At 44.7% G+C, this 13,386-nt stretch overlaps 1 protein-coding gene across 1 annotated transcript in view; it reads left to right on the top strand.

Annotated features, from left to right (window-relative positions):
* The window catches only part of TMEM163 (transmembrane protein 163), a 278,370-nt gene that overhangs the window by 169,660 nt on the left and 95,324 nt on the right, over positions 1-13,386 (top strand). The gene's annotated exons all lie outside the window — the stretch shown is intronic.

Raw genomic sequence — 13,386 nt, forward strand, 5'->3', positions numbered from 1 at the left:
CTATGTCTTTTGACTGGAGCATTTAATTCATTTGCTTTTAAAGTAGTTGTTGATAGATATGTCGTCATTGCCATTTTATTATTCATATTTTTATCTTTTCTTACAAAGGTTTCTTTAGCATTTCTTGTAATAGTTATTTGATGGTGATGAACTCTTTTAGCTTTTTTGTTGTCTGGGAAGCTTCTTATCTGTCCTTCAATTCTAAATGAGAGCTTTGCTGGGTAAAAATTGATTGAATTTTGATTGTTAATATTGATTCTTCTAATTCATTAACATGATATGTCCCTCCATATGTTTAGTTATCTTTAATTTCTCTCAATAGTATTTCATTATTTTTCTAGGTAAAAATCTTACACATTTTTAATTATTCTTAGGTATTTGATATTTTATACCATTGAAAATAGTGTCTTTTCCCCCCTTTTTTATTCAGTGAGAGAAGGGGAGACAGAGAGACAGACTCCTTCCCTCATGTACCCTGACCAGGATCCACCTGGAAAGCCCACTAAGGGGTGATATGCTGCCCATCTGGGGCATTGCTCCATTGCTCAGCAACCAAGCTCTTCTTAGCACCTAAGGCAGAGGCCATGGAGCCATCCTCAGTGCCTGGGGCCATCTCACTGCTATAGAGTCATGGCTGTGGGAGGGGAAGAGAGAGAAAAAGAGAGAAAGAAATAGAGAGAGAGGAGAAGGGGGAAGTGGAGGGGGAGGGGGAGGAGTAGCAAAGCAAATGGGTGCTTCTCCTGTCTGCTCTGACTGAGAATAAAACCCAGGACATCCATATGCTGGGCCGATGTTGTACCACTGAGCCCACCAGCCAGGGCCAAATAGTGTCTTTTTAAAACTATATTTTCTTATTATTTATGGCTAAAATAGAAATAACTGATATTTGTATATTGACTTAGTGTCTAGTGGCCTAATGTATGCTGAATTCACTTACTATCTTTTTGGTTTCCTGGTTTTATCTGCCAGTTAGTCAGTATCTTACTGTTCTAATCATTAGGGCTTTCTGATGAGCTGGGGTATGAGGGAAGCAGCATGTTGCTTTAATTCTAGTATCTTTTCTCATGGTGTTATATCCCATTTTGGTAGTCTACCTTAGGGAGCGTTTTCCTGCCTTGTGAGCAAGAGAAAACTGCATGTTTAACAGTAGAGCCTCTGTTCACTGAAAATGCCATTAGCCCTAGCTGAGTAGCTCAGTTGGTTAGAGTGTTGTCTTGATATGCTAAGATTGCAGGTTCAGTCCCTGGTCAGGAAACATACAAGAATCAACTAATGAATGCATAATTAAGTGGAGCAACAAATTGATGTTTCTTTCTCTTCCCTCACCTCCCTTCCTCTCTCTCTCTAAAATCAATAAATAGAAATAAAAAAAAGAAAGGAAAATTCCATTTATTTTCCAACTGCCTGATTTTTACGCCATTGGCTGTCTAAGCAGTGACTCCTTGGTTTCACCTCCCTTGCTCTCTAGAGCGGGGAGTATGGGGAAGGGGCTCAGGAGTGATGCTGAAGCTCATCCCCCAGCTTGGTATCGCACATGGGGGTAATTGTTTGGACTCCTGAGGATTGTACCACCAAATTGTGAAACTCTTGAGCTCTGAATACAATTTGATTGACGTATGTCTTTAGCTCTTGGCATCTTCCCTCAGTGTAATGTACATTTAATGTATTTGGTAGGTATACTTGACAACTTGGGATTCGAAGTTGGCCTTTTCCTCGTTTCTTTTGTCATTATATTCGTTCCCTATGCTTTGTGGGCTTATAGAAGAGAGTGGTAGGGAGGGAGGGGAGAAAAAGGCCTTTATTCTGCTATGTTTAACTTTTATTCTCTGAGAGATAATTGTCTTTTAATGACTTTGTGTCGTGAACCAGCGTGGCTAGTAATTGCAGGCCCTGAGTGGGAATGGTGTGGAATTAAGAAAATACGTGGAATTAAGAAAATATGGAGTTGGGAGGGCCCTGTAATTGCTGCTGGCAAAAACAGAGCACGCTAAAAAAACGCATCTTGCTTTATTTATAGGAAAAAGTGGGCTATTAGCAAATCAATGAGATCTCTGATCACATTTCCAAGGCAACCCAAGAATTTTACCAAGTACAGAAAACCCCCACCATACATAGCATCTTAACTTCACACAAAGAAGAAACTTGCCTCCAGTCTTTCCAGGAGACATGGGGGTTAGGATGAGTACAAACATCACAGCTAACATGGAGGTGTTGGGAAGGGATTAGACTTTTGCAACTTAATCAGGCAAGTGAGGTGGGGAGTTGGGCAGACTGTCAGTTTACAGCCAGTTCCCCACACCTCTGTCCCCAAAAAACTGCCAAAACCCTGTTGGCTTTTTGGTCCCCAACAACTTTGAATAGCCCAAATGATTAAATATTTACTTAGCACCATTTCTTAAGTCAAGTCTTTGAAGTCCTATACAGTGTATTCCTTCCCCACAATATGTTCTGTTTTCTAAAAAGCTTCTTAGCAGTTCATTAATCCAAAGAGGCCCAATGGGTGCTGTGGTGTCATCTGTGTCAGACAAAGGACCATCTTAGTGACCTGGTAGGGATGACCTTAGGTGGCAATCTTTGTGCCATTGCTGGCTCTAGTTGCCTGTTACTAGCTTTTGTTTCTGGCATGAATTAATCATGGCATAATGCTAGATAAAAGCCAGACATTATTAGTAGGGTTTATTGAATACCAGCTGTGTGGGGTGCTTTCCTAGACCCTGGGGATAGAGAATTAAGTACATGGTAGGCCCCAAATTCAAGTTTTCATACACTGGTTGGAGAAGACACAAGGATCTTGTCTGTATGATAAAAAGCGAGGGCAGTAGGGGCAGAAGGTTTTGGGTACCAGAGGAGAGGCTGAGCCAAGTCAGAAATAATGGACCGAGGACGAGCATTTAGGTTTTGGATTCTCAGCAGCCAGAGAACAGCAATTAGAACAGAAGGCTGGAGAAGACAAACTGTGGAGGTTCTGTTTTATACAGTTTTCCACTGTCTCTGTTTTCCATTCAATGAACACTGTATTTACTAGGCAAAAGCATCAGTGTTCTGTGATAAAGGGATAGTTAGGGCTTTATAGAGACATATTTCATCAAATCATTGGGCAAGTTATGCTGTATCCCCAGCTCTTTGCAACAGTATGTGGCATGTAGTAGATGCTCAATAAATGTTTGGTTATTGAGTGAGAGAATGATTGGTGAGCTCAGGCTGTCCCTGTTGGTCTGGGTAGGATGGGTTGCAAGACAGGGGTTGAGTGTTGTCTGAGGCTGCCCAGCTAGCATGGGTGGGGACTTGGCTCAGCCTGCCTCCTAGAGGCAAGACTACTTTCTTGAGAGTGGTGCTGGCATCATGGGAAACCACACACAGGCAGAAGTAAAATTACATTTGGGGGAGAACAGGCAACTGACATTCAGTAAGAACCCTGCTCCTCTACTGTTAGTTCTGGTGAGTAACATCTTTGTCTTTGGAATAAATGTAGCACCAAATGAGAGAGGATTCTTTACTCCAGGGGTCGGGAATCTTTTTGGCTGAGAGAGCCATGAACGCCACATATTTTAAAATGCTATTCCGTGAGACCTGTGTACGTTATGCATTATCCAATAAAAATTTGATGTCGTCCCGGAGAACAGCTGTGATTGGCTCCAGCCACCCGAACCATGAACATGAGCAGTAGGAAATGAATCGATTGTAATACATGAGAATGTTTTATATTTTTAACGTTATTATATTTTTTATTAAAGATTTGTCTGCAGCCCGATGCAGCCATCAAAAGAGCCACATCTGGCTCGTGAGCCATAGGTTCCCGACCCCTGCTTTACTCCATTGAAGATAGTTCGTAAATATTCATAGAAGTTCAGTAAGACGGCTTCAAGCAGCTCTTCTTTCTGTCTCTTCCCAGCATGCAGAAGAAGCAGTGTGCTGGTGTGCTGTGCTGTTGGAGAAACTTCAGCTTGGACAGCTGGGCTCTTGGCTTTTTGTCTGCGAGCTGGTGCTGTCTGTCTGTGTGACCACTGAGAACTTGCCTAAACTGGGTCTCTCCTCATTAAGTGGCAGTGGTTCAGCTCACCTTTCAGTCCCACGGATTCCTACTCTGGAATGGGGTCGCTGGGTTTCATGTTATGCTGACTGAAGCAGAGACAATATGAGGTGTGTGTTGGAGGCAGTGGGGGTGCCCTGGCCCAAGGTAGATACTCTCCTTGAGTTGTTTATATTCTGAATTTTTTCCTCGTGCAATTCTGGGTTTGCTCAGGACTCCTTGTTCAAGTCTGCTCTTGCTCTTCCCATCGCCCTCGGTTTTTGTCCTTCAGAGGCTCCAAGTTCCCCTTAAAAGGACGGTCCTTGTTGAGGCTGGTTTCTTTGTCATGCCCCACAGAGTGCTGGCTGCTACTTCATTTGCTCAGGGAGTGGCTGCCTGGTGACACAGCTGGGTCTTCTCCCTGAGCACTCTGTTTATTGCAAGTTGGAGCCCAGGTATTATTTCAGTTGGTAAGTCATTCAGTTGGTCAGTTGGTCAGTTAGTCAGTCAATCTGAATGCGTTCATGTGTTCAGGCCCTGATCTAGACATGTGAGAGACATAAGGGAATGTAGTAGGAAAGCTTCCAGCCTTTGTAGTCCTTATATTATAAGGGATGGAGGGGGCAGACAGTACACAATTTTCATAGATAAGTAAATTGAATAGTATGGTAGAAGATGATATGGGCTCCAGACAAAGGAAACAGAGCAAGGTGATGAGGATCCAAACTACGGCCCGCAGGCCACATGCAGCCCTCTGAGGCCATTTATCCGGCCCCCACTGCACTTCTGGAAGGGGCACCTGTTTCATTGGTGGTCAGTGAGAGGAGCATAGTTCTCATTGAAATACTGGTCAGTTTGTTGATTTAAATTTACTTGTTCTTTATTTTAAATATTGTATGTGTTCCCGTTTTGTTTTTTTACTTAAAAATAAGATATGTGCAGTGTGCATAGGGATTTGTTCATAGTTTTTTTTATACTCCAGCCCTCCAACGGTCTGAGGGACAGAGAACTGGCCCCCTGTGTAAAAAGTTTGGGCACCTCTGATCTAAGATGTGGGAGCTGGGGCAGGCTGCAGTATTAAATGGGGCGTACAGGACAGGCCTCTGCGGTGAGCTTTGACTAGAGACGTGAAGGAGGTGAGGGAGTGGCCTGTTGGATCCTGGGCTAAGAATGCTTCAGGCAGCGGACTGAGCTGCCAGGCCGAGGGGAGGGCACGAGGAGGCCCTGGTGTGGGAGTGGAGAGAGCAAGTGCGTCAGGGAAGGGAGGAGGTCAGCCCATGGCACTCTATTTGTTATAAAAACTTTGGTCTATACCTGGAACGCAACAGGTGGAACTACTCTGGCTGCATATCAAGAATGCTGGACACAGGTACAAGCAGGGGGACAGGAGGATGTGGGGGTCCAGGTAAACATTTTGGTGGTTGCTTCCTAGTATAAACCTGAATGCAAATGCATCTTTTATTGCAAAATATAGCCCAGGCCACTACCAATGACGCTCTTCACCCCCATGGCAGTAGATCAAGGGCAGTATCTCACAACTCTTCAAGCCCACGCTAGCTGTGGGTTGCACAGATCATTGTGGGGGAGGAACTATATAGCCACTTTTGGTACATGACTCCCCACCTCCTGGCCATACAGAAGAGAGACTCGTGATAATCCCTAAGGTCTTGACAACGGATTGCCTGTCTGTAGACTAGCAGAGCTCTGGGGGTTGGTGGGCAGTGTCCATAGCCTGCTTGGAGCTACTTAATAGTTCTCAGGTTCTACAGAAGACAAAATGCTCTCGAATAATAGTACACTTTGAGCACATGGCCTATATGGTATAGCTTTTAATATGTTGAAATCCAGACCTTATAGTAGAAAATATGAGAGGTTTCTATTCATGCAGTGCAGTGAATATTGGCCAGGCATTTGCTGGCAGTTGCTGTTCCTTAAGCTGTTCATGGACTGCATCTGAAGGTAGATACTCAAGCCCACTGGGTCAGCTAGAGACCCTGAGGGGCAGGCAGGGGCGTGAGGCCAGCGGGTCTGCTGCTGCAGGGCAGGCGGGTGCTCAAGAGCGGATGCCCGGACCAAGCACAGTGCTGGTGCTGCCGGGAGAAAGGGGCAGCCAGCCTCGCCAGATCTCAGTTTTCCCCATGAAGCCAAAAATCTAGGATTTCTTTTTCACTTTTCTTTTTGAAATTTGTGAGAGTTCCTGATTTAAAAATGTTGGTAGCCAATTCTGATATTTGAATAATACTGTATAGGACCAGTGTTTTTCACCTGCTGGTCCACGAACTAGTAGTCTGCCAGAATTTTGTGCTGGTCTGCAAAGGAGTTAACTACCCTGATGCTTTATGAATATAGACCCAAAGATCTTAGTCAAATTCACTTATGCTCAGGGTGATTTCTGCCTTAGTAGTCCCTGAAATAATTCTCCTATTTTCACTGGTCCCCGAGAGTAAAAAGGTTGAAAACCACTGATATAGGTTAGACAAAAACTTCCAGATTTTAGTCTTAGATAGCCCTTTTGCAAATTTTGGCCTGTGCAAATAAAATACAAAGTGAAGTTATTGTGCTGCTGCTGAGGATGAGTTGTATTTGTCAGTTCTTCAAACTGCTTGGTCCTCTTTTTCTTCAGTGATGACTGAATTCAACATCCTATCACACATTTTTGTAGTGTGTTGTAATCTTGTCAGAATGAGAGAGAGTTTGGAAGCTATTGGAGGTTCTGTTCCAATGAGTTAAAACATAAATCAATTACTACTTTCTTCTTTTCCAGGTGAGAGGAGGGGAAATAGACTCCTCCATGTGCCTGACCAGGGTCCACCTGGCAATTCCTGCCTGGGGCTGATGCTCACAACTGAGCTATTTTAGCACCTGAGGCAGAGGCTCCATGGAGCCATCTCAGCACCCTGGGGCCAATGTGCTCAAATCAACTGAGCTGCAGGAGGGGAAGAGAGAGATAGAGAAAGAGACAGAGAGAATGGGGGGGGGGGATGGGTGGAAAAGCAGATGGCCACTTCTCCTATGTGCCCTAACTGGGAATCGAACCCAGGACATCCACACGCTGGGCTGATGCTCTACCACTAAGCCAACTGGCCAGGGCCAAATTAATTAATTTGGAGCCCTCTTTGCTGCACCTCTTCTGCCTAGGTTGTATCGTGATGATGAAGGTGGGTCATGGAAGAATGCGTTCTCAGTGGGGTTAGTTCCATAGCTGTGGGTGTGGTTGCTAGGCTTCTGTGTGACAGAGGTGGTCTAATTAAAGTGGGGTTGTGGGGGATTGATTTATTAGCAGAGCTTTGCTGGTCACATAATTTAGCAACTTGGGGGTGTTATGGGGCCTGGGGTATTGCCGAAGAGTGTTAAGTCTCAAGATAATTATTGCCTGACTTTGGAGAGAGTGACAGATGGGTCCTCATTGTTGCTATGAACTAGCCTGCAATTGAAATGGAATTCTTTGTTTAATGTTCTCGTTGAGGGTCGCTGGCATTGACCCTCAGCTGCCTCGCTGGTGTTCTCGCCTCTCTCTGCATTTCCAAGGCACTTCGTCTGAACCTCCAGGACCCTCTGCAAAGCCCGCTGATTATTCAGCTGCATGATTTGCATTCGGCTTTGCCCTAACAATGGGTTGCCTGGGTCCCTTCATTTTCCAGCTGTCTTTTTGTTTGAATTTGAGTTTCCAGCTGACATGCTTTGTGGCCTGAATGTGACCTAGTTAAAGAAGGTCTGGTCTTTAACCAGCCCTGTATAAATATTTGTATAAGACTTCTGTTGCATGTGCCTTTCTGGGAATGTGGTTGTACTACCCCCTTGACATATAAGTGAAGGTGGAGTACAAGGCAAGCTGAAACTTGGGAGGCAGGCTGTCTCTTAGGTGGTGTCTTTTTGCATGTGCTCCACATCCAGGCTTGCCTGACCCTCCACCACGCTCTGGGGAACTCTGGGGAATTAGCAGCCCACTCGTGTAGGTGATTTGGCCTCGAGATACGGAGTTCAGAAACCTGGATGCAGTCATGTAATGCATGTAAGGTAGTATGCTCTCCTGTTAGTCTGAAGCAGTCAGGGGCTCACCGTGTAGTCTGTTCCCAGATGTGCATCATAAATCTGGTTTCTCCTATTCTGTTTTAGATCTGTGGCTATATTGTTATGGATTGGGTGATTTTTTCCCAAATAAAATTGATTATTTTTTTCTGATTTAATGGGCCGGTAGGATGGTTATAGAAAATATGGAAAATACAAAAAAGTCGAAAGGAAAGAAATTCACTCAAATATTTCTACCCACTGAAGATTAACCACTGTTATCAGTTGAGGGATTTTTTTCTTAGTTGTTTTCAATGCATTTTAAAATCCAGCTGTCCTGTGAATTTATCACCTATGTTGTCTTGCATCTTGCCCTTTGTACCTAACTTTTTGCTCGAACAATAAGGAAATCTGTTATGATAGATAACTTTTCTCTCCTCCCTTTTGCTTCAGACTGAATGGCCTCAAACATTCCAGGTGCCTCATCACAGGCCCTTTGCGTGGACTTTTTTCATTATTGGAAGGTTCTTCGCCTAAATGACTGCATGACTCACTCCATCACTTCCTTCAAGTCTTTGTTCAAATGCCACCTTCTCTGTAAAGCCTCTCCCGACCTCCCCATTCAGTCTGTACTTGTACTAACCACAATGCTTCCTGATCCAGACTCATCACTGCCCAGTACTACTTATTATCAATATCATTACTCTAACTAATATGCTAATGCAAGCATTAACCAACGCTAGTTTTTGTAAACATTTTTAAATGGCTATATATAGCCTATATTTTGACTGAACCATACTTTAACCATCACCCTCTGCTGGACAGTTAGATCAGTTAGATTGTGTTCAGTGCTTTGCCATTACAGATTACATAAACTTACTTTGAATCTTTTGTGTATAAAGTGTTTTTCCACTTCATAGACATTAACAGATAACTCTTGGACATGGGATTACTGTGTCAAGAATATTGCATTAAGACATCTGGCTGCAAGTTATACAAACTAAACTCAAACTGTCTTAAGCAAATTAAGAGAAATTATTGGCTGCTGTATTTAAAAAATACAAAAGATTGGACTTCAGGTTGAGCTGGTTCCAGAGGTTCTAGTCCATGTTATGAGTGGTCTGGTTTCTATCTCTTATCTTTTTGTTTGTTTGTTTGTTTCTTGGTGACACAGAGAGAGAGAGAGAGAGAGAGAGAGAGAGAGAGAGATAGTGACAGACAAACAGAAAGGGAGAGCGGTGAGAAGCATCAATTCTTCGTTGTGGCACCTTAGTTGTTCACTGACTGCTTTCTCATATGTGCCTTGACCAGGGGGCTACAGCAGAGTGAGTGACTCCTTGCTCAAGCCAGCGACCTTGGGCTCAAGCCAGCGACCTTTGGGCTAGCAACCATGGGATCATGTCTATGATCCCATGCTCAAGCCAGTGACCCTGCGCTCAAGCTGGCGAGCCCACACTGAAGCCGCAACCTCTGGGTTTTGAACCTGGGTCCTCAGCGTCCCAATCTGATGCTCTATCCACTGTGCCACCACCTGGCAGGCTATATCTCATATCTTTAATACCTGCTTTCCTCTGTGTTGGCTTTCTTCTGAGGCCACCTCTTTCCATTTAGGGCAAAATTACTACTTGAAGCTCCTGTTTTTTTTACTCTTGTCTACAATCTCTTCTTAGACATTCTATTCCCAGTATTTTCAGCAAATCTCAGGACAGATTCTCATTAGTTCACATCGAATTGTGTCATTGTTGGATCACTCAGTTTGGCCATAGGATGAGGATACACTACAGTGGGGATGATGATGTCATCCTACTCAAACCTCAGAGTCTGAGGGTAAGGAAGGTCCCATTTCCCAGAGGACACTCGGCACTTTTACCCAAATAGGGAATGAATATTGGATAGGCCCCAAAGTACAGATCTTCATTTTACTTATGAATATTTTAAAGACTCAGCATTGTAATGTAAAGAAAGAAAAAGACAACTCAGAAAGCGAGAGGAGTCCAGTAATACCGGCCTAAGCATACCTGTTCGGGTGCGGAAGGTCAGCTCGATCAGATGGCGGCAGACTGCATACACGGGGCAGGAAGAGGCAGGCTAGTGGGCCTCAGGGACTGTTGGTGGCCACCAGCTTCCTAAGTGCACATTTGTTATAGGCAGCAGCGACAGGCCTAATGTGAGGTGCAGAACCGTTCTTGCGCGTTTATCCTGGTCTGGAGGCTGCGCCGACCGTTGGGCACTGCACCCCAGAGCAGCTGTGCTGTTTGCTAAACAGGCTCCGCACTGAGTGCTGACAGCATAGTGGCTTCATTATCTTCAGCCCTGTGGCCTCTGCCTTGACCGGGAGCAGCTGTCATAGGAGAACACTGCTTCAAGGTTCCCGATGGCCTTTCTCTCCGCTGACTGGCCAGCTCACAGCATAATTGGCTAAGGTGGAAGGGCCCTTGTCTGTTGTCCACTGTTAAATTTGCACCTGCCTTAAAAGGCACTGCTGAACTGTCAGACCTTTGGCGGCCTCCAGTTACCCCCACCCAAGTGCATACGGGGCTCCGGGGACCACACTGGCACCTCTGCCTCGGGGGTGTTTCTGGCCCAGACCTGCTGTTGTTTATGTGAAACCTACTCTTACTGTGAGAGGAGGTAGAAACATCCTGGTGAAGACCCCACAGTTTGCTCTCTTCTGTGGGAGCAGGGGCTGTCTAAACCAACCCTTTCTTTTGAGTTTGTTCTTATCCCAGAATTAGAATGTGTCACATTCAGTTACAGGCCAGGGAAAATAACGTTATTACTTTACACTCTTCAGAAATTTTTAAAAGGTCACTGACCTCTCTCATTTGAGTCCTGTGTTAATGACTACTTGCTGTTATTTCTTTCTTCTTTTAAATATTTAATTTATTGATTTGAGAGAGAGGGGAGAGAGAGAGAGAGAGAGAGAGAGAGGTGGAGGAGCAGGAAGCATCAAGTTGTAGTAACTGCTGCTCGTATTTGCCTTGACCAGGCAAGCCCTGGGCTTTGAACCGGTGACCTGATGTCGATGCTTTACCTCCTTGCTGTTATTTTATTGTGAGAACCGGAGACTCTCACACAGAAGGAGACTGTCTGAGCGAAGGCCACGTGGCATGCCCTTCAGTGTACCCTGGATTCTCCATGTAGTTGTTGGCATTTTCTCTCTTTTCATCTCATTAAGGAAATTTTATAGAGCCAATTTACAAATAAATGATTCATGTTAATCCTTTCCTTCTGAGAAGGACCCTCTTGCTCATGTTTGCCTCGGTGCACAGACAATAGAACAGCATTCATATTTCGTTGAGCAGGCTGAACTCACTTACACAAATATGACTTCCCAGGATGACTTTTTGACTGTTTGAAATCATAGACATTGACTCTGAGTCAGGGAAAGAAATCCCACACTATTCAACGGCCAGTGCCTCTGTTGGAGTCCAGAGTCTCTAAGAACAAGGGCCCTTGTCTCAGATTAATCGAGTGGGTGTTCACCTCTTTGAAATCTGTATACATATTTGGTATTATCAAATAACTCAATTAAAACTTTTTAAAGTAATGGTTTACTGGTCGGAAAGCAGGTGGGATCTGTGATGGCTTTCCTAGCTGCTCCCTCCATCCACGGTACCCTGGCCGGACAATGCAGGTAGAGACAGAGCAATAGGCCTGCTGGGCACCTCTCCTGATCAGTTGTATATATCGAGAATGTGTGCAAGATGTTAGCTGGAGTTCAAAAAGGTTTCCACTGCTGATAAAGAAGTAACCCTCCCCCCCCACACACACAGCTAAGATATTCTAAAAACATGTTGTAAAGGAAAAACCAGATATTCATTATGACTTGTTTCTATAAAAGTCAATTAATGGTTTAATTAACAGTTACAGAGCGCTTACTACAAGGCAGGCTCAGTGTCCCATCGGACATCTTGACGCTCCAGGCAACCCGGGGGAGATTTGCTGCCTCTTGGCCTGTGCCAGTGTGGCCTGTGAGCTGAGTTCTCTGGAAAGGCCCTTTGGTAAGGTCCTCCGGGAAGGCCCACTGCCCCTTTGTCCCTCCCACCTGTGTTGCCTGTGAAGGCTACCGGGGTCACTGCACACACCGGGCTGTGCCCTTCTCTCTGCACCTGTGAGAGCTCAGGCAGGGTCACTGGAGCAGCCCGTGTCAGGAGCAGAGAGGGTCAGGAATCGAATGGGTTGCACACCACAGCCTGAAGACGAGTGTGGCTGAGTCTCGGGAAGGGCTTGGAAACTCCAAGGAGCCTAAGGTTCTGTCTTGCCCAGAGCTGTGTTAACCCCTGCTTATCTCTCTGCTCCTCAGTCTTTATAGCAAACTGAGGCCAACCTTGCTCCTGTGATTGCAAGTTTCAATTCCCACAACCTAAGTTAACCCACTAGCCTCTCTCAGTCTCAATTCCTAATTCACAGAAAGTGAAATATAATTGCTGCTTCACGTTGGGTCAAATGACCCCTTGTGGCTGGGGAGAGTGGTACAGAAGACAGCAGGGGCTAGCCAGGGCCCATTTCTGGACCTTGTGGGTATGGGTGGGACAGAGAGCAGGTCCCCCAGAAAGGGACATGTGACCCTCTCGCCCCATGTCCACACGTCTCTTACTCCATGAGTAAGCACTTGCAACACTTGCACCAGAAACAATCTGCTTCCAAGCTTTGCTGACCCATTGGGTAGGGTTTCAGTTTTTGTTGGAGTGTGGACATATGCTTGCTAAATGTGGGGGACTGTCTTTATTGAGAACTGTCTTTGAAGCTAGACATTGCTTTGGCACAGAACAGAGAACAGAAGTAGGCAAAAGTGCTACCTGATAGACTTACCCCCCAAAAGGTAGATTTCTGAATACGGATTAATGTTTTCATTATAATTATTACATCTACATTTGTAGACATCTGTTGTTTAATACCGTTTGTTTCTGCTTTTCTAAACAGTTTTATTGAGGTCTACGCTGGATTTTAAGCTGTGATAGGAAAGTTTTTTTTGTATGTGCCCTGACTGCAACCTTGGCATATCAGAATGATGCTCTAACCAACTGAGTTAAAGAGATTGTTTTTCAACTGTATTAACAATGGCATCTACCACTAATTACTTTATTATGGGGACAGTTTGGGTAATTGCACTTTTACTTTGAAAGTTTAATACAGTTCCCAGCTTTCTATTCCCAGTTGCCAGATTCTCAAAATCTCAGTGGTCGTTTGATTGACAACTGCTTATGCATTTTCATTCTGAAACTGGCCCTTTGGTGTGCTGGGAAGGGAAGTTGTTACAGGTGGAGCCTGGAATCTATTCACTTCACTCTGGTTTTTTTTAGTTCTCAGAGTTTACAACTGCAGTTAATTTTAAACTTTATTCTCTTGGAACTTTTCCACTGATG

Source organism: Saccopteryx bilineata, chromosome 5, assembly GCF_036850765.1.
Source record: "Saccopteryx bilineata isolate mSacBil1 chromosome 5, mSacBil1_pri_phased_curated, whole genome shotgun sequence".
Lineage (NCBI taxonomy): Eukaryota > Metazoa > Chordata > Mammalia > Chiroptera > Emballonuridae > Saccopteryx > Saccopteryx bilineata.